Raw genomic sequence first — 21080 nt, 5'->3', positions numbered from 1 at the left:
GCAATCTTGCTGCCTCATTCGAAATTTTATATTTCTTCCTCTTCAGAGGACAAGCGGCTATGTAATTACAGTAATGGGAATTAGAGATGCAAAAGAGTAGAAAAAGAACTACTCACAAACCTCTTTCTTCTTTTCCTCGTCAGTTTCACAGCCTGAATGCACATCTTGTCTTTTCCTAAAATAAATGCTCGGTTCGGTTCAGAAAGGCGCAGAAAGGTCAAAAAACTTGTTGTAGATGTTGCAGACACTCTTTCCACTTCCACGGCTGACAGTGCAAATCCCTCTCCTGGCTTTAGGGGGCGCTGTTGCCCCACAGTCTGCTGAGCGCTGAACCGTTGCAGGCACCAACTGATAATGGGAAAGTGATGAAACACGGATCTCGCCCGACGACAATCCTTATGGATGGTGCCACTCATATAGGTTACAATAACCTGCATGCACTTTCTCCACACTCCTGGGGGAAATATCATAGTGGCACGAGAGGGACGAGAAGCAGAAGAGAGGAGGTGTGTCCAAAGACCCTTCAGAGTCCAAAGAGAACAGCTCTACTTTGTTTTGACAATCCATACCAGTTCCTTTACGCGCAAATAGTTTTTTCTGTGTTCCAACTGTGGCAGGTACAATACATCACCTGAATGGCTTATTAAAGCAAACTGGTGTAACACAGAGTGAAGCTGCAACCTCCAGCATGAATGTCAAGCATGCAGTGGCCACGTCGACAATAATTTATGAGCAGATCCACTCTTTGATGGATGTACATCGCTGTTCTAAATATGTCTGAAGCTTAGAGCTGCTGGGATCTTATATACATGCCTTGCCACTGTTGGGGCATGCTATTTAGGTTGAAGTTAACACCACAATACTGGTTTTACAGAGCTGGCTCTCAGTGTTTTACCAGCGTTTCGCGCAGCAGAACGCACCAGAAACTCCACAAACCCCATCCAAATGATGAATTACAATTGTAAAAAATGAGAACAAAGAATCAGTGCATAAAAACCTACAGCTCAACAGCAGCTGAACATAAAGTTAAAAAAAAGGAAAAAAATTCAAGTAGCATGACTTTCCCAGGAAACCAGATGTTCATCATTTATGGTAATGTTCCAGTGTATGAGGAAGAGACAACTACTCTATCTACTCTAGGAGGAGAGAATAGAAAACTGCAGGAGTTCTTGAATATTTCTTGAAATGCCACAGGTGAAGTGGTTTCAAAGACGTCAATATTATCCAATCTTAATCAATCTGTGCGTCAAAAATCCCAGGAATAGTTTGGGTCAAATCCCAATAGATTATATAGATTTTTCTATATTTTGAGGCTTTACTACTTAAATCCTAAATGGTAGTAGTATAGTATATACACATATGTATTAAATGTCATTGTTAAATTTTACTATAAGCATGTTTTGTAGAAATACATAGCAACAAGTGGCCATTCTTGAGTGTGTATCACCTGTACTGTAATCACAGCTTCGTGTTGTCTCCGGAAACGCTGTACGTTTGTATATTTCTGTGTCTTATTAGGTCCTTGATGGGGAACTTGTAAAAGTAGTTTGCAAACGTTTAGCTGGAACCCTAAAAATGACACACAACACGTGTGCCACCTGTTGAGAACAAACAAGTAGAAAGCTGACTGATTCAAGAAACTGGAATAAAAGAACTGCATGACTACATGAGGAGAGAATGACAATTAGCCTACCAGTCCCGAGGCTGCATGTTCAAGCAGCTATGTGTGAGCATTGTGACAGGGGCTGTTGAGTGCAGTAATGGGATCCCTGCTGCTTAATGAACATGTTGCACGCTTTTTTTCCCTTTTTTTTTCATAGCAGAGAAAAAGAGACGGCACTTGATGGCCGCTGAGTATCCTGCAGACATTATGCATGTTGCATGTACTTTATTTCCACATGGTCTGCCTTTGCTGAGAGACTGTTGAGTTCTTTTGTACGCCCCTAATGGACCAGGCACATTTACATCAGTCCCTTTGTTGCTTCAGGATGAGCATTCCATACATTAAAAGGCTCAAGACGCCCGTGCAGATTTCACCTCGCTAATTACTATTGACAGTTTTCTCCCAGTGTTTTAATACTGAAATCAAAGCTATGTTTAGCAAAATAATGTCATCCAAGCCCAGTTTCACCAAACACACCGACCCTGCCTCCTCTCCCTGCCCCCACATCAGTATGGCGACAGTCTCCTCCACCAAACCAGCTCTGTCAGTCTGGGGTCTCAATGCCTCAGGGGTCACCCAGGTAATCCAACCTGGAAATTCTTCCTGGGCACCTAAAAAAGATGGATGTGGAGATGTACATATAAATCTAAATTTAAGTTCCCAAGACACTTTTCTATATCCATAATACAAGATTCATAACTATTTTCAAACACAGACTGATTGGAGCCATTGAAGGGACGGCAGAGTTTGAATTGTCTGCTCATGATTGTGTACGCTACAACTGCCAGGACCGAGCTAGCAAAGAAGCAGGCGCTTATTTTGATCTGGTTGGACAGAAAATGGAACAGCTTGAATATAAGATCATTGTGTCCGTGCCAAAAAAGAGCTGCTCATAGCTTTGTGCCGTGGCTAATGGAATCAAGTCATGTGGCCACTGTGAAAGTGTGTGTTAGGGTTTTTAAAACCCACAACACAGCACACAACCTCACTCCCACTTTTCTTCTGTCTCCACAGAGGGCAGGAGACGGCACGCATCGCTACACGCGCTAATAATGAAAAATTAGATTAGTCCAGAAAAAGCTTGAGAAAAGGCAGATGCGCATAACTCCATTTCCAAAGCAAAAAGGTTTGGCGTTAGTGTGTTTTGATACCTGGAAATGTGATTGCTCTAATGATGAGGATTAGGCATGCTACAACACTGAAGACAGGAAAATGAAGACTGGGGGAGGAGACAGCAGGAGTTAGCGTAGCAGATGGCAACAGGTGATGCCTGCCTCCCTGAAAATAGTCCTTCCTTTGCAGCAGGTGCGCCCCGGGTTCTGGGGTGAAGTGGCGATCTGCACCCTGAACCTGAAACCTGGGCCGGCACAGCCGGTGCCATGTGAAGTCTTAGCCGAGAGCCTTCTTCTTCCACGCTCCAGCGAGGAGATCATTGTGTACTGTATAGCTGAACAGACTTTGTAATGGGAAATGGCTTAAATCACATGTGAAGCAGCTCATGTGCAATTCACTTCGTCTTTCCCAAATCAGACAACAACCCAAATCAGAGCATTTGCACTTCCCATTGTCTTCTTCATCAGTGAAACGTCGGTGAATAGAAGCTCGACGGTCCTCACTATCAATTCTATAGCCGACCAATTTACATGGTTGCCGTGGTAGTGATGCAGGTATAGCCATGTATGTTTTGAGAACAGCGCAGGAGCATTATCTTGTTTTAACAAGCACCCTATTGAGTCCCAATGCAGATCTCTGCTGCAAAAGAAAACCTAAGCAATGGATGAGGTCTAGATGCAACTCGATACGGTGCTCATTAGGAGGAGGGAGACACTGTCGGATTTGGAAAACAATAGACGGATTTCTGATTTTAGGAGGCAAAAAGATTACGGCTGCATGTCACAGTCACCTTGTTTTTTTGTGTTGAGAATGACACAAATATGACATTTGTGACTCAAAATCTCATTTGGAAAAATTGACCTAAAAAAACAGTCAAGCAAAATCTGATCTACTGATCTGAACAACTAAGGAAGATGATGCGGGGGATAATAGAGTGGAAAGAATCATGGGTTTCACTGGCGTAAGCATGCTGATGCACCGGCTTGTAACATTTCAGAAAGCTGTGTCTGTTTATTCATTCTTGTAGTTTTACAAAGTCATTAACAGTGTGAAAGGCACAACAGAGGGTGGAATGAGCTCGTAATGTTCTAAATGAGAGGAATGTGTGGCCAATCTCCTTCAAGGTTACCCTGTGCATTTTTATGAACCAAAATCAAGCAATTTAATGAACTGCAGCTCGTGTTTATTAACGCCAGGAGCTGAGATTTAAGCACCTGGAAGAACGTTATAATAGGTTGTAACCTTTCTTAAAATAATTTCTTCTGATGCAAGAAAAGGAAAAAAGCTTTCTATCACCATAGAAATGGAACTAATGTGAATTAGCAAAGTTTGACACATCCGTTAATGGTATGCGCACTAAAGATGATTTCCTTAAATGCAATTAAGTCAACATAACCTCTCAAGCCAACACAGTGGAGAGAAAGATTAATGGTGCGAAGAGCTGTGCAGGGTGGGGGGGGGGCGAATTCTCAACCTTCTTGTGCCTCCTGCACGTCTCCTTTCAGCCACCATCCTCCTCAGCAGCTGAAAAGTCTGAGATACATTATTGGAGCTAATAACAGTGGAATGAGGAAAGCGCTGAGGTGAAACAGCAGAAATTACCTTCCTCCTCAGCCTGCCGCTCCTCTCCAGCGTCTTCGGCTGAAGCGCTGTCCGCGTGTTCTGTGATAGGGGCGACGGGATGAAGGTGGATGGGGCATAATGGTGGCGGGGGTGGAACTGAGGTGCAGCTGATGCACTCCTGTGTCACAAGGGTGATGAAATAATTCTCTAATACGATGAAAAGGAATGGAGGTGGCAACACGGGCGGATTCAGCTTTAATCAATACCATATATGTTCCCCTTTGTTGTCCGGATGGTGGCAGTTCAATCCGAAAATTCCATTCGGTTTAAAGATTTCAGTTTAACACCTGATCTAGACCGAAATTCTCTAATAAAAGGTTATCTGTTTGGTTTTTATTAGTGCGGGTCCATCTGTGCCGAGATGGAAAGAGCCGCTAGATGGACAGCTGACGTCCAGGGTGCAGCGGTGGCAGCTGGGAAATAAACGAGCAGGCGTCACTCAGCTATTCCCTGAACTGAGGCTTGAGCAGAAAAGTCTATTCATGCCTTTGTCATCCGTGTTCCATTGCAAGCTATGCGCACATTGAAGGCTTTGGACTAACAGCTACCATTACTGCTGAATTCAAAGCACTCACCCACACAATCCAGCACAGGAAAACAACGCTGTGGTGCGTGTATCAGTGCAACATCACCTCTTCAGCATCTGTCACCTCAGAGAATCGTCAGCTAGATTTACAAAGCAATGGCAGCCCCGCGCTCATCGGTTCCCTGCCGGCTGAGCACTTCTCCCCCTGTCCCTTTGCATTATCTCCCCGCACGCGGTGTCTCCAGCCCCTGGACGGACGAGAGGGCTTAAAAGGTTCATTAGGATTTTATTTTTGTTCACTTTGTGGTCTGCCGCATATTACGGTGCCTCCGCAGCAGGACTGACCCCGCGGTTCAAACACTCTAACAGCCCATAAACAGCAACAAGGCCTGCAGATGACAACCTGCCACTGGCCCGGGCGCTCTCATCTGCAGCTAACCAAGCACTTCCAATAGGTGTCTAGGGTGCCGTCGTCTCCTAAGGCCGCCTTATGGGGAGGTGTATAATAAAACCAAGACTATAAACCTGAGCATAAGTGGCACTGCCGTGCTTGTGGCTCAACTTTTGATCAGCAGAAGCAGCACGCCGCCCGCTGCGTGCCGCCGGACATCAGAGGAAGGGAGGGAGGAGAAGAAGAAGGGTGAGGTGAGAAATAATGGGAGCCTGTATAAAATTAAGAGTTGAAGCATTTAATCTGCATTAATGTCACAGCAATGCCTCCGACATACAGTTTGTTGGGTTTTTTTGTCCAGTAGAACATCAAAACACCTTATTTAAGTGATTTATGGGCATTTAAAAAGATTTGAAAATGGGAATGAACGCTGAAGTGAATCAAGTCAAATGTGTCTCCACATTGGAGATGACACACCACTGAATGATTGTGTCGGCCCTAATCAGAGGGTTCCTGGTCATAACCACGGAGCGGCGGCCCCTCCCTCTCTCCTCTCCCGCCAATTTCCACAGTTTAACAGTCTAGAAAATAATGATGCCTCTTCTCTTTCCTGAGGAGAGTCGGACTAAAGCCTTTCCTCGGAGGAAGAACGGTCAAGAACCATATGTGTCTTATTGATGTGCGCTTTTCTCCTCCTCCGGCCCTTCACTCGCCTTCCGACACTCCTGTATAGACTCCTAGCTGCTAGACAGAGCGCTCCTGCTGATTTATGGAAGACACAAATGTTGTAAAAGTGATGACATTGGGATTTAATGAGCTATGGGTTGTGTGTCTTGTGAGGAGAAGTGACTAATGTGGTTATTCCTCCATTCAGCTCTTTGTTCTCCGCAGCGCGTAATAGCCACGCTGAAGGCGAGAGGGCGCGGAAATGATGCGCCGCAGCACTCGAAGCTTGTGTCCCTTACGCCTGTTGTTAACCGTCCCGTGGACGGCTGACTCCGCTGCTCCGCCGCCATATCTGGGTAACGACCATCTTCCTTCAAAGCGTCCCCCCGTGAGGCATTATCCCCGATCCCATCACCGATGACGGGCGAAAGGGATGGCGACAGGCGCCGCACGTGCTGACGTCCCTCACCTGTCTCCAGGGGGACGACTCAGAACCCCCGTTCTTACAGCAAATCCGCACCGCAAGGAAAGTAATCAGGGCTCTTGAGCGCCAAACACAGGGATTATGGTTCCTTCCCTGGGAAAGCCACATATTTACTCACTGATGGGCTCCTATAAGAACAGCCCAGCAGTTGTGTACCAAATAACACCGGGGTCATGGGGGCGTTGATGAATGTCTCATCACACACTACATGTTCCTGTGACATTTGGACAAGCTGTTACTGCTGGGTACAACCCGACCCAGAGGCTGCATGCATGCATGCATGCAACAAGCCAGTGTTTTGGTTGCATCAGCAGGCCTGAACCTAAAAGGCGGTGACACGTGTTTTTCCATCCCTGATCAACACCAGTTCATGTGCATTTTTTTGGGTGGGAAAAATCGGTTAAATATAGAGCTGTTCGCCTCCTCTGTCTGTCGATGAAAATTAAAGAAAACTAAACATGTGACAGAGGACAGAGGCTGTCTGGTATTTAGCACATCCTGCATCCATTTGTTGCGTCTGGCTGAGCTGTGTGGCAGGGAGGCATGTTTACCTCTCTGTGACTCCCAGGCTGTGCAGCACGGAGAGCGTGTAGCAAGCCTGGATGAGGGAAGGATTCCATGCTTAATGGCATTCTTTCAGGTAATCAGATCCGCTAAACTTCCTCTCCAGGACACAGAGGTATGTTTTCAACCTGGATGAGCTGAGAACGGGTGACAGGGACATTTCCTTCATGTTTGTCCTCAGCTCATTGCTTTGATTTGGCGAGTTTTGCTCCTGAAAAGGAAACACTCCCATCCCACAGATTTAAACTGGTGCTACATTAAATGTCTCTCTGATCTTTTAAAATCTAGTGAAGAGATGATTAAGCTGAATTAAATTATTCCCTTTTAACGCACCCACAAATCCCCATTTAATTCATCCCAAATCTGCTGACTGCCCGAGAAAACGCAGAGGGAAAGCAGAGACGATGCAATATACGTGTTTTGTTTCTCACTGAGCAGTCACTGCCTTCATTTGACATTCCCATGTTAGTTAAGATATCCAAAAATAGTTACTATAACAGCAGCCAAAGTATTTAGGGTGCAATTTAGTGTGAAATTCACTGTTGCATTTAAGTCATCCCTGAGGAGTGGTGGACGGCCGGCCAGCATCATCTTTAACTTCACAGGCTGTAATGTATGCACATGTTTTCTTTTCTGATAATGAGGTTTTAAATGAAACTGTTTAAGAAAAATCTACCTGGGGGAGAACATAAAAGTCCCCACACAGAATCAGTGCTAGAACCCCAGACCCTGGTCTAACGAGCCGACTGTGCTGAGGAAGAGTTTGGAGCTGTCAGAGTGAATTTACCAGAGGCTGATCCGACATTTGCCATCCAAGCTTGCCCACCATCATTGATACGTCATTTATTTCCTGTGTAAAAATAAAGTCATTTCAATAAATCAATGAAGGTATCAGATAGGAATGAACTAGACTCTCTGCACAGCTCCTTTCTCTACATTTTCCATTGATTTTGGTTCAGGTAAATGCAAAATTAATGTGTTCATTGGTTAAAAAAAAAAAAAAAAGCTTGACAGTTCTCCGCTTTAATCCTCTGAAGTTTGAAAGAAATTGCTTGCTTGTGTACCTTGGAGATATTCTTATTTTAGGATTCTTTTCACTGCCACCAAACCTGCTTTCATTCCTCTTCCCTCTAATTCGCACCGTATGCACTTGTTGTATTGATTTCCACCATCTCCCTGCGGTGGACTGGGCGAGTCCTCATCATTTCTAACTGCCTAGTTGTGTTTTTACTCATATTTTTGAGCTCGGGCCGATAAGCAGTGGCCCGATCCTGAGAGGAACCAGGGTATATTTATGGGAAATGCTCACCTCAAGTGATACAGAAAAATGCTGTAATTTCAGGAAGTTGAGTTAGAAAACATACATTATAAATAAAGGGAGGGAAGTAACTCTCAACCAAGGAAATGGTCCTCATAAATTACAGCTCAGAAGCATCATAGGGCACTGTTTGCACGCTGACCTGAAAATGGTAATAGTGCGCTCGTTCTGCTCTGTGCGCTCCTCACGTAAGCGCCAGACATTATATTGTGAGGTATCAAGGAGGTAAATAAAACAATTACGCTGAATTATAACAGAACAAATGAGAATTAGCAAAGGACATTTAACCAGATTCTCTTTCTTCTTTGCTCTCTGCTCCAGTCATTGGGGGCGGGGGGGCAGGTTGCTGATGATTGGCTGCGGCAGCCTCAGCTGACAACAACACTTCTTATCAGATCTCTGAGGAGATGTTGTTTTTTTTTTTTTTATCAAAGTCACCAATCAGAGCCATTCGCCTGAAGAATAAAATGAGATATGGGCACTTAGCGGAGTTTTCTGTAGATTAGGCAGCCGAAGAAAAAAGGGTAGTATAAAGGGGATAGATAGAGCAGGTGTGAGATAAAATAGTGCCCTGGGGGGAGGTGTTCTCCACGACATGACAACCGGCCCACAAGCATGTGCATGCAAACATCCATCGCGTGCACGTACATCATCCCTCGCGACACATCAACACACACTCTGGGAAGAAACAGATGGAGGGGGATGTTAAAAAAAACTGGCAACGGAAGGTTGACCTTGACACTCTCGTCTCAACAATCCCAGTCCATCACGACGTGCAACAGGCCTCTGCTCCAAGCAGCTGCTGCGACGTGAAACACCAATCACTATTTGGGTTTTTCTTCCGTCTCTTTATTTACCTAAACGAACACCCCGGTCTCAGGTCGTTCGGTGTTAAGCAGAACGTTAACACGAGACTGATTTGCAAAGCAGAATAAATTGTTCACGATGTGTAAATACACACGTTTGAAGTGCCATTATTAGATCCCGCCACATGTTCCCCCGTGCTCATCATCTGAGATCAACACTCTGGCGGGCTGATTATTTTTATCCCGCTTCTCCTGAAAAAAAAACAAAAAAACAAAAAAACGGCCTGCCGGACACAAAAAACTCACATTTCCCTGACATCATCATTGTTTAAAATGGCCCAGCCCACCGCCACCTGGCCCGGGTAAAACCAGTTAGGTAGAACTCAAATATGCAGTGGTGACAAACTTAGAAAAGGATTATGTAAAAAGGAGGGTCACAGCGGTCTGGGATGATTTATTACCCTTTGTCTCCCTCTCCCATTGTGGCAGTGAAGACTGTGTGATGTATTGCGTTTAAGTCTGACTGAGAATTTCATTGTCTCCTGATGTCGACTGTTCCGTACGGGTCACGCAGGACGGCTCAAGTGCTATCAAGCTGTCCTTTATTTCACACATCAGTGGTCTCTACCCCCTCAGGATCGGAGCGCTAATGTGGATGTTTGGATGGTTGATGTATTATAATGCTCGCAGACAAAGGCGCCGCGCACAACTGGCTGCACATGAAATATGATTTACCTATTATGTGGCGAGGACCAGAGAATACTATGTCATTTCAGGTCCCGCATCTCATCTACATGCTTGAGAAAAAAATGCTTGTGTGTTGCTTTTTTATAGGTAATGTGCATTAGGCTGAGGTAAGTGATTGTAACGCACGGTCTTTGTGCTGCTCTCTGGAGAATAAGGCGAATAAATTACGCCACGGATCGAATTACAAGACCTTATTATAACTCATCATGTGACTGGTGAAGTTAACTTGGGGAGGACGTGCTTTGTCTCCCTTATAGTGACCTTCAAAAGGTGGAAGTCAGCACAGGTGAGATTCCCCAGGTGTTGGATTTCTGCTTCTCTTTTAGAAGCACTCTTTTTTTTAGCACAGCGTGCTAATGCAACAGTACTTTGCCATTGCTTCATTGGCACTCTTGCTTTCCCCCCTTCCTGCGTCATTTCATCTTGCCCCGTCTCCCGCCGCAGACACCTCGCGACCTTTCCTCCCACCTGCTCCGCTTGCACAGGCACCTGCCCTTGACCGCCGATGCTGTCGCTCAGGTTCCCTCTGCTGTCTTGCACTTCCCAAATCTCTGCTGGAACATCTCTGTGTGGCAGCGGCATGCCATTAGTGCACTCCACTCGACGTAAGGTGCCAGGCTCTGCAGGGATTTGTCACTGTGTGTGTGTATATGTGTGTGTGTGTGCGTGCGTGTGTGTGAGACATTCCCGGTAAATCCCTTGAGACAACTATTCACACATAACACTGAGAGCTGGTCACACCTCATCAATCAAGTAGGAACTCTTGTTTTCATTGCTGTACACCTGTGACAATCGCCACGAGTCCATCAACACGTGAAGGAGACACAACAACTGGTTTCTCAGGTCTGTGCGCACGCACACATGCGTGGAGGACTGCAGGACAGGAAATGACTGTAACAACCTGGGGCTCCGCACCTCTGCGCCTTCTGTTGGGGTCAGCCTGGTTTGATAATGGAGACGTGGGTAATGGGACAACTCCCATCCCATTCTCAACCTAACCTTCACCTATCGTCTGTCCTCACTCTCCAAGGCTGCGCGCCGTCTTTCTCGGCGTCCGTGTCTCTTGAACCTGTTAGGAAGAAAGATAATGTTCCATTATGGTGACCAGTCCAGCTACCTGTTCCCCGTTCCAGCTGATGAAACGGACTCCATGCGGTGACTGATAATGACATTCAAGGCTCTCCCTGCCTTTCATTTCCAGCAGAATTGTTCACACAAGTGGCCTGGTCTCTCTGCTGTGCCGTGCACTTGTTTCTGCCTCTGTCATAACCACGAGGCCGTAAACAGCCTATCTGTCTGAGGAGGAAAATTAAAGCTGACTATTCACCTTGACGTGAGGCGGCACTTAATAGAATGCAGCGCGGGGATCTGTGGGCGTGTGTGTGCGCGCGTGTGTGTGCTTTCTTGCATGCTCCTCTCTTTCTGTTTGCACTGCTGTGACTGAATTATTAATACTTGACAAATGACAGCCATTTTGAACGGGACCTTTTTCTCAACATCGATTAAATATAAACAATGCTTGTGTGTGAGCATATGTGCTTCTTCCGATGCCACGGGTGCGGTGAGGTGCTTTTAGCTTGACAGAGAGGAAGGCATAGATTGTATTTGATTGCAAGGGCGAAATTTATGGCACAAGGCAGCAAATTGGTATGCAGGAGAGGGAGTGCCCTGACTGTTTGCACATAATTGTTCCATCATAATCTTCTTGGAGATATGCTTTTATTTGTGCGGCTTTTCTTTTCTTCTTGTTTTTCCCTTTTTTCTGTCTGGGTTCTTGTGTTCTTCTGTGTGTTTGCGCGCCCTAGTGGGACGGAAAGATTCGCTGGGTGGCAGAGAAGGGGTAAATACACACAGAAAGATGGAATATGGAAAACACAAGTGCAATTTGTGTTTGAAAGAGAGGCAACAAGCACCAGAGAGACTGAATAAAAACATGAATATAAAGTGGATGGCAGTACTTTGTCGGAGACTGTGAGTGTGCGACATCCATGTACTGTATTCACCTGTCCACGTTCACCTAGGAGGGAGTACTCTGAGAACCAGATCAAAGGCAAACAACTTTATTGGTGGTCTCCATAATTCAGCACCTATACCAGGGGTTATAGTCTTCTCTTTGAGGTTGAGCTGCGGAGATGAATCTTTAATGCACTCCTGCCTTGAAATAATGGATGGTGCGGCTCAGCTCCTACCTGGTCCTGCTGCAGGAGATGGGTCTGAGGGAGAAATGAATGGGGATGTAGCGTCTGTACATAGAGGCGACAGGTGGAGCGAGGGTTGGGCAGATGGGGGAACATAAGGGAACAGGATTTTCTGTATGCATTTCTCTGACTCCAGTGTGCGCTTGTATTTACATTTATCTTTAATGCTTTGCGGTATTTATAGGTGCTGGGTTTTCAAGCATTTTTTTTTCTTTGCAGCTGCACAATTCCGAGATGCCCGGAGGGTAGCAAGATGATTGAGCTGCACCGCCCTACTCGCTACGACCCGCAGAGGCCCCAGTGGTCCCACGCTAGCCCCGCCTCCTGCCCACCAGCTGTAGCCAGCACACAGACGGGGGCTCTCCTCGCGCAACGAGGGGAGAGGATATGTTTTGGACTGGAACACAGTGGGAAAGGCAGAGCTGTGGGCTTTCTGGCTTGGCACAGCAGATAATACCAGAGTAAAGCCGGTGAGTTCATGTTAGCAATGTGCTAAAGCGCTCTAAGAAGCACCGTGCCTGACATTGCTGGCATTATACGTGTTGATCCCTACACGATTTAGCATGCAGCTGCAGGTTCGGGAATGAGTTGAGTTTGAATATAAATCTCGATGCAGTTTTGTTGCAAGTTTATAAAATGAGGCTCTTCGCGTCAACCTTACCCATACGCAGGCGTCCCTGTTTGCTTCCCCATAAACAGGCTATCTCTAAACACCCCATGTTTTTATCCCTGACAGCCCAGATGAGCTTTAGTCCCTCTGATGTTTCCAATGTTGTCAGCGTGGTGTCACGCGCTGCGCTAACACGCTAACGTGCCGCAGAGCTTTGTCTGAGGGGGCAATAGAAGAAACCATCCCAGCAGAAAAGCTTGAGTTTGTTTTCCTTTTGGTAAACGGGTCTGAAGGTACTTCGCATGGAGCCAAAACTGCAAACTGCAGCGTATTTACTAAAAGTGATGCGTTAAAAGGCAAATGTTATATTATTAGAGAGAAAAAGAGGGAGGCACAGTGTTGCGAAAAGTAGGTCACCCGCTCCCGTGGAGCTGGCTCGTCTGAGCTGAAATGAGGTATGAAATACAAACAAATGAACTTGAGATGCAATAAACTGAGCATCACACGTGCCCCAGCTCTTTCCCTTCTTCTCCTCTCTCTGTCCCCCACGTGAACTGATTTCAGATGTGTAGCTGGAGCTGCTCACGATCACACCTCGGCATCTTTGTCGCTGGAGCACTGTCCTCCCACCATCTCCCAGAGAGACAGCGGTGGCGTAGACGGCGGAGGGACGGATGAGTAAAAGCTTTGCCCAGGTAGTGATGGAGGGACAGGAGAAGGCCAGGCGCACCAAACTGGGGAGGTGGGGCAAACCTGACAACACAAAGATGAAAATGGGAAGCGAGACCCTATCCTCGCTCCCTGTCGACACACATTCCCTGTTCTGTGGGTGTGAGAGCGGAGAGCTGCCGCAATAGGAGAGCTCATTATGAAATGACATTGACTCAGTCTGATTTGCTGCGACGAATCGTACGGCAAAAATGAGGCGTATGCTTTTTTTTTTCTTGCCCCTTTCCCCTCTATTCCCCTTCCTCTGGTGTGCAATGAAATATTAAGTCCTCCTGTATGGCAGCTCCTTAAATTGCATGTGCGTCTCACACAAAAGGAGCCGGCAAATGTGCCATTACCCCGTTTTAATCTGAGCCATTTCCTCGGCAGCTTGCAGGGCTCTCATTTACCTGGAGGACAGATTGTTGATCCTAAAGGATTGAGACGGGAGGGTTTTTGAATTCCGCACGGACACTTATCGACAGCTGGGGATGATGTACGTTTATTGACCAGCCGGCGGGGGAAAAAATGATAAAGAAACGGTGATACGATGATCAGGAGCTTAGCCGCCAACATCCATGACTTACATGTGGATAATTGTACATTGACTGAGATTACACAGACAGCCAGTTTCAAGGAAATCGTCTTGATTTTCTGTCTGTTTATGCATGTTGAGTACAGGAACGTCCCTTTATTATTTAGCATTTTACATTTTTTTAAAAATATGACTATTTGTACAGAAAGAGTCTAACTGGATATGTTTGGAAATATGAAGAAAAACAACAACAATGATAAAAAAAACCAAAAATTAAATGATGTGTGTAAAGCCTGTGGTTAGTGGCATATCCTCATCCATCCTCCTAAATGAGAGTCCTCTCACTAAAATACAGACTTCTAATCATTACCTGGCTTCAAAAACCACATCACTGGAGGGGTTCAGAGCAAGGCTGCAGTTGTTTTTTTCAGTTTTTTAATCAGCGTGGTTTTCTAGTAGATTCAAACAAGCCAGATAATTCCCCAGCAGAATTTCATTGTGTCCTTAGTTTCCCAACAATGGTGCCACCTCTACACCCCCGTTTTCTACTTAATGCTTCTCTCAGGGATTTTTCTGGGGCCTAATTAGCCATGTTGATGGATTGTATAGACCCTGTGCTTTGCTCCTTAGGCAGGGTGGTGGGCTGTGAGTGCCGGGAGTCTCTGGGGTCTATGTTAACGCACTAGCTCTTTTTCAGGGAGTGCTAGCCATTAGCAGGCCTCTCACCCAACCAACACTGGGGATTACGGGAATAAAGGAATGAAAGTGTGTGACCTTGGCCTCACACGGCCACACCAGCATCAGCACATCACGCTGGGCTGGTGTGTTTGTCTTGTGTTTATCTTGTGTGTATGTGTGTGTGTCTGTGTCCATGCAAGTGTGAGTTTATGCTGGGAACGCATCTGCTGCTCACTCAGCTGTGAGTAAAAATTAGAGAGAAAAGCATTCACACATAAACACTTCCTTCAAGGGCAGGCCTTAAAGCTTTTCTATTCTATTCTATTCTATTCTATTCTATTCTATTCTATTCTATTCTATTCTATTCTATTCTATTCTATTCTATTGTGATGTCTTTGGTGTTGTATCATCTCTGGAAATCACCCTGAGATGTTTAGGATCTCCCCAGGATGAGTTTGGATTTCAAGGCAGACAGCGGTGGAAGAGAGGAAGTGACTCTTTGTGCTCAGCGGGAAGTATTGTCCTTATTTTTGGCCGCTCAAACCCATCAATTATCCTCAGAATGATCCGACCAGCTGCACAGCAACCCAACAACTGCTGTCATACACAAAAACAGTAGATAGAGGTATAGGATTTCGAAGCAAAGAATAAACTCTCCTTTTCTGCCACGGCTCACCTTCTGCTGGATTATGGGAGCTGGAGGCAACCAAATTCTGTCACAGTTTATCCGCTGCACTGAGACCTTCTGCTCTGCTGCCGGCAGCTCCACTTAAGGCGAGCGCCGCACATCCCTCACGCTCAGAGATGAATTGTCGACCAGGCCAACATTTACAAACCGTCTCCATCTTCCCCTCTGCAGCTGCGTCTACCCTTCCTTCGCTGTTTCAAACCCAGCTCTGTTGGTCTCCTTCTTTCCCTCCTGCCGTCTGCCCGCCGTGCAGATGTGGGTGTTTCAGATGGTGCAGATGGTGCGTGCACTGATGACCAGTAGAGGGAAACAAAGTGCTGCCATCTCCCCCTCTGCAGCTGCTGCCTGGTGGCCCCTCCGCTCTGCTGTTGTCATGCGAGCAACAAGCGAATATAGAGTCGGCTCTCACCGTCCACCCTCAGCAATGCATCATGGGAGCTTTTCAAAGCTCACAGGTAATAAAAAAACCAATATGAGTGCCTAACATTGAATCTCTGTGTGGTTTTCTGTTATTCAGAACCAAGGAAAATGTGTTTTCGCCTGCAAAATTCAAGTCATCGCAGGGTTAAGGTGGCTTAGGCGGCTCAGCCGTTTGCAACTGGTGAACATATTGAGATGAAAAGCTACATTCCACATCATTTCAGCCGCGCCCACTAAGCAGTATAGTGGTGCAGGTGATCATTTTCCAGTCCAAAAGCTTATTCTGCAAAGCATTTCAAATGAATCAGAGCAGAATAGGTGAGATGGAGAGGCTCATTTATAACAGTTATCTGCACAACGCTGGAAAGAAATATGTTTTTTTTTTCATTCTTATTACTTGATGGGCACTTTTTTAAGCCAGTAACAAAGCTTACATGGAGAGAATGGTTTGTGGAGGGAACAGTAGAGAGATGCGGCCATCCCCTACCATGAAAACGTCTTAATCTCCACGAATATTTGTCACGACTGGGGTGAACGTCACGCTGACAGGCTTCTCACCTTCTTGGCTTCATGCCAATAACAAGATATAACAAGTGTCGTGAGCGTGTAAATGAAATGTACAGACTTGTGTGGGGCATCTTTCCAGATCTGATATGCTGCGATGTGTGAAGAGGCCATTGCTTGGAGGATGAGTGTTGGCCGTCTGAGCTCTTGCTCACAGATGACCTGAAGAGGAAACTGAACTGCCACGACGTTGTAAACTGGGCAGCAGTGGGAAGTAAAAAAAAGACTAGTTTACACCTCTAAATACTGGCTTTGTTTTTTTTTTATATTATTCTGCACCAGGATACATTATTCATACAATCAACTTGCTAATCATCTTTTACAGGATCATCATCTGGGAAATGCCTATTTATACTCTGCCCATTGTGATGCCCTGTATTCATTCACTTCCAGCTGGGCACAGAATGACAATAATAACAATTAAATGGGTGCACAGGAAGGAACAGAGGATGCGGGTTAGCAAAATAATTCCACAGCATCCGGCCTTGCAAAGATTCTGGGCTCTATTTTGTGTGTAAAAACACAGTGCTAGTGTGGCAAATGTTTTTGGTACGTTTATGAATCCAGATCCAGGTTCATCTTCAGCACTTTAGTAAGGAAGGAAAACAATTTGGAGGTGTGTGTCAGCCTACTCCAGCCGTGGATGATGGTTTTTTATGTTCTTTGTTGAGAATTTATGAAAACTGTCAGATTGTAGCTCAGAACTGTGTGTGATTTTAACCTAAAAAAGAAGCCAACACAAACATCTGAGATGCTGTTGTCAGCCGCTGTTACTGAGTTTGGGGCGCCAACATAAGCACATTCAGCAAAATTGTTTATTGACTATGATTAATTAAATGGCTCCTCCGCGGGAACATATGGCGCCGATGACTCTTGATGCGCAGCAATCAGAGATCGTCACTGTAGACGGCGAAGCTGCACAGGACAAAAGCTGTCAAATATGACACAGACACAAAGGCATCCTCACATCCACCACGCCCATTGGATTGGTTGGCATTGCAGCAACCATTCTGTTGGTTTGCTGAATAAAAACAATCCACCCAGAGAACCCTCCAAAGGTTTGAAATATCCGCAGGTTTGTAACGTTGACCCGTTTAGTATTGATACTCGTATCATCAAAACACAGGATGTGATAAAGAACTCCATTTCACATGCAAACACAACAGTTGTTCTCCCCTAAAAAAGAGAATTACAGGGTGGAGCTAATATGATATGACAGGTGCCAATGTCCATCATATCAATGTGTTGATATGCACGCTGTAAGTCAACATGTCAGTGTGGAGTTTTTATCAGCGTCCCAGTCCAGATGGACAGTCCCTGACAGGTCAGGACGGGCATAACAGCTGCATATTTCAAGTATGTCGAGAGATTCTACTTGTTGATGTTTGTTTTCCGAAACTTTCACTCCTCCTCATTTCCCTTTCGCTTTTTCGAGTAGGGGAAAGATTCATACGAAGGCTTAAAACAGGCCCTGCGTGGGACAGATAGCAGAAGGAATTAACGGCCATTTCACGCTAGCCGGCCGCTCGCTGAGCGGGGCGGTGGCGTCGGAGGGAAACAGCTCGGGTGCAGCCTGGCCCCATGATGGCCCCTGAGACACTCGGTAATTGTGCTGCTCTGAAGAGCAGGTAGGTGTGCAAATTACCAAATGTGCCGTGTAAGCCCATTTCAGCCGGCTCAATCACTGACAGGCATTTGCGAGTTTTAGGCAATTTTTATTTTTCGGTTCGTTTTTTTTTTTTTTTTTTCGAAATGGAGACAAAACACAGGCGAGGACATGAACGCTCCCATGGGGGAAAATCACAGCTACAGGCCATTCAGGCTTGATGAGATGCAATTTGTCTTAAGTAAAAGCTGATGAATTTCAAACACCCGCGTTACATTGTGATATTTGCCGAATATTAGACGCCATCTTGTTAGCGATCGGTCAAACTTTTCACCAGACAGACATTTCCTTCCTCCTGATGTATGGCCTCTATACAGCAATCTGTCAAAGCAGCGGGAAGGTGAAGGATTGCAGGGTGACCCAGAAGGGCCGTGAGGGGTGGCGGGGGATGGGGGTGGGGAAGGCCACAGACAAAAAATACCAGCTCATGTCACCCGGGCTTCTGCTAATAGAGCTGCAGCCTCTCGCAGTGCGGCCACCAGAAAAGCGAACAAAGGAAACGTTGCCACCCCCCCGGGTGCATGAGAATGATGCAAACAGGGGAGGCAGTGCACAGGGTACGCCTGGCACCGTGCGCGGCGACTGCTGGCCTCTGAGAGCAGCTGCTTTTATCCTCCCGCCACCTCCAGGGTGGAGTTCTGTGTCGTAGTGATGCTGACTGAGCGCAGGTCAGAAGTCCAGTAGTTCACAGCAGAACTACAGACCCTGGTGTCAGTTATACACTAATATAGTGTATTCCCGTTATAACTGCATTAAGTTCTATGTAGTCCCGTTGCTGAGCAACAATAGAGCTAAAGTTGACTGTATAACAAGCATGGTGCTACAGCCAGGGGGCAATGATGCCGTTAAAAGGGTTCCACTGTCATAACCTCTGAAGCTCATATGTGCGCTAATTTGGGTTGTGTTAAAATGCCCTCACGCACGGGTGCCCACTTCCTGGTGAAATAGGTCGAACCTTTGAAAGACTAGTGGAATAGTTTCAAAAATGTAAGAACCATTTCTATAACTGAGGAAAAGAATCAGTAAAGATGAGCCTGCTTGGACGTAATAATGTAATACACACCCCAACACACACACACACACACCACACACACACACACACATGACTGAACAAATTTCTCTCCCCAGTATTTCTGTCCGTCCGTCCGTCATCTATCTATCTATCTATCTATCTATCTATCTATCTATCTATCTATCTATCTATCTATCTATCTATCTATCTATCTATCTATCTATCTATCTATCTGTCTGTCTGTCTGTCTGTCTGTCTGTCTGTCTGTCTGTCTGTCTGTCTGTCCGTCCGTCTGTCCGTCCGTCCGTCCGTCCGTCCGTCTCCATCCATCCATCCATCATCCATCCATCCATCCATCCATCCATCCATCCATCCATCCATCCATCCATTCAGTCACAGGACAAACGCTTCACACTCAGAAACCTCAGGGGCTTCAGATCAATCTTAATATGACAATATTTTACAGGAGTCTAAGCTTTAAAATTTAAAATTAAAAAGAAATTGCTCTCGCAAACTGATTTGCTGTTCTGTCTGAATTAAGCTGTGCAGGAGTGATGCAGATGAAAGGATTGTCCAATATCCAATCAACTCATAAGAAATACATGTGTCATATCATTGAAATTAATTACTTTTTTTAATGAGCTTTATCTCAAACTTGTCCTTCTCTTTTCAAATATAGATATTGTTGATGTTCCTCACCCTGTTTGTCATGTGTTCACCATCCCAGTAAGGCACTACCTTAGAATCCTGCTGTCAGCCTATGTTGCTGTGATTGCTGAACAAAAGACACTGGGATAAAAACAAACAACAGTTACTAAGAGCAGACAATGAACACGCCATGCACACACACACACACACACACACACACACACACACACACAGTCACACACACATGCACGAATGCATTCCGCCACATTCACTGGTTGGAAATGCCACTCAAACGCTGCTCTTTGGAGCTCCACGGTAGCCACCAGCACCCGTGATGACGGACGCACCTTGGCTACAAAATCAGGCGGCGGCGCTGACCTGTGATCTACCACTTTGGCTGCAGCCCCTCGGTATTCAGCCAACCAACCAGATCAGAGACAACGCCACCACCTCCACCCATCTCACAGCAGAAAGCCTCTCTGCCCATTTCACTCAAGTGCTCACGGTCCACGGCGCAGCGATAAGGCGACCTGTTGATGTTTGGCCCAACTCTGTGGGTCACAGTCTGCATTGGGTTTTTTCCATTTGTTTGTCGCTGCGGTGGGTGGCCAGTTGCCACGCTTGAGTGGTTCCCGGAGTGGATATTTATACTCCTGTGTCGTTGTCGAAAAGGAAAACGTCAGGATTCACCCGCAGAAATCTGCTCGAGGGGCTTCGGCTTATCGGCTGCGGCGGTACTTTGGATCACACTAAGAGCAAATGTGATGAATTTGGGCTCCGGGGCCACGTGGGATACACGCGCGGAAGATGAACAATCAATTTCGTTTTCAGCGGAGTCTCTTATGAGCCCTTGACGCCACACCGTGTTTTGCTTTTCACAACGTGCTCTAATCTCGCGGCGCACATATTTTCCTGCTCGTATTATTTGGTCAGGGAATACATTAATGTCACTACTAATAAAAACACACGGCAGACATTTAGGACTCTATCCCTCTCTGCAGTGGGAGTGGAGTCAACCAGCCTCTTATCTAAATGTTGACATTTGAACCTGAGAGTAATATCATGAGGAATTATGGTTTTAAGCCTTCCTTAATGGTCGGGCCCGTTGGATCGAGATCAGCAGTCATCTGCAGCAGCGCTTGCTGAGGAAGAGGTGAAGAAGCTTGATGAATAATATATCCAAAAGGGAAGCCAATATGACAGCAGGAAATTAAACACACTAATACTGGAAGGGAGGAGGACGATCGGGACTTAATTAAAGACTTTGAGGAGCAGAGGGCTTGATTCAAGGCCAGAGATAGATTCCCTTCCTGCTGACATCAACGCTGAGCTCCGGGTTATGAAGACATGGTAACTGGGTATGTTGTGGGAGCCCACGTGCACTGGTGTGAGGGCTGTAACAAGGGCCATTGGAGTTCTCTATCTCCAGCTCCTACACCAGGACACAGACTC

General features: G+C 46.0%; 2 long non-coding RNA genes across 2 annotated transcripts; one reads left to right on the top strand and one right to left on the bottom strand.

Moving 5' to 3' along the window:
• The first annotated feature begins 12327 nt into the window (after positions 1-12327).
• LOC130536839 (uncharacterized) lies at positions 12328-16798 on the top strand. Its single transcript, XR_008953486.1, has 3 exons — positions 12328-12569; positions 15572-15773; positions 16385-16798. It is a non-coding gene; the product is annotated as an uncharacterized LOC130536839 (long non-coding RNA).
• Positions 13904-15670, bottom strand: LOC130536838 (uncharacterized). The gene is made up of 2 exons (XR_008953485.1): positions 15307-15670; positions 13904-15227 (listed from the first exon to the last, which is right to left on the bottom strand). It is a non-coding gene; the product is annotated as an uncharacterized LOC130536838 (long non-coding RNA).
• Positions 16799-21080: the final 4282 nt, after the last annotated feature.

Source organism: Takifugu flavidus, chromosome 13 (genome assembly GCF_003711565.1).
Source record: "Takifugu flavidus isolate HTHZ2018 chromosome 13, ASM371156v2, whole genome shotgun sequence".
Lineage (NCBI taxonomy): Eukaryota > Metazoa > Chordata > Actinopteri > Tetraodontiformes > Tetraodontidae > Takifugu > Takifugu flavidus.
This window is presented reverse-complemented; position numbering and strand designations above follow the sequence as displayed.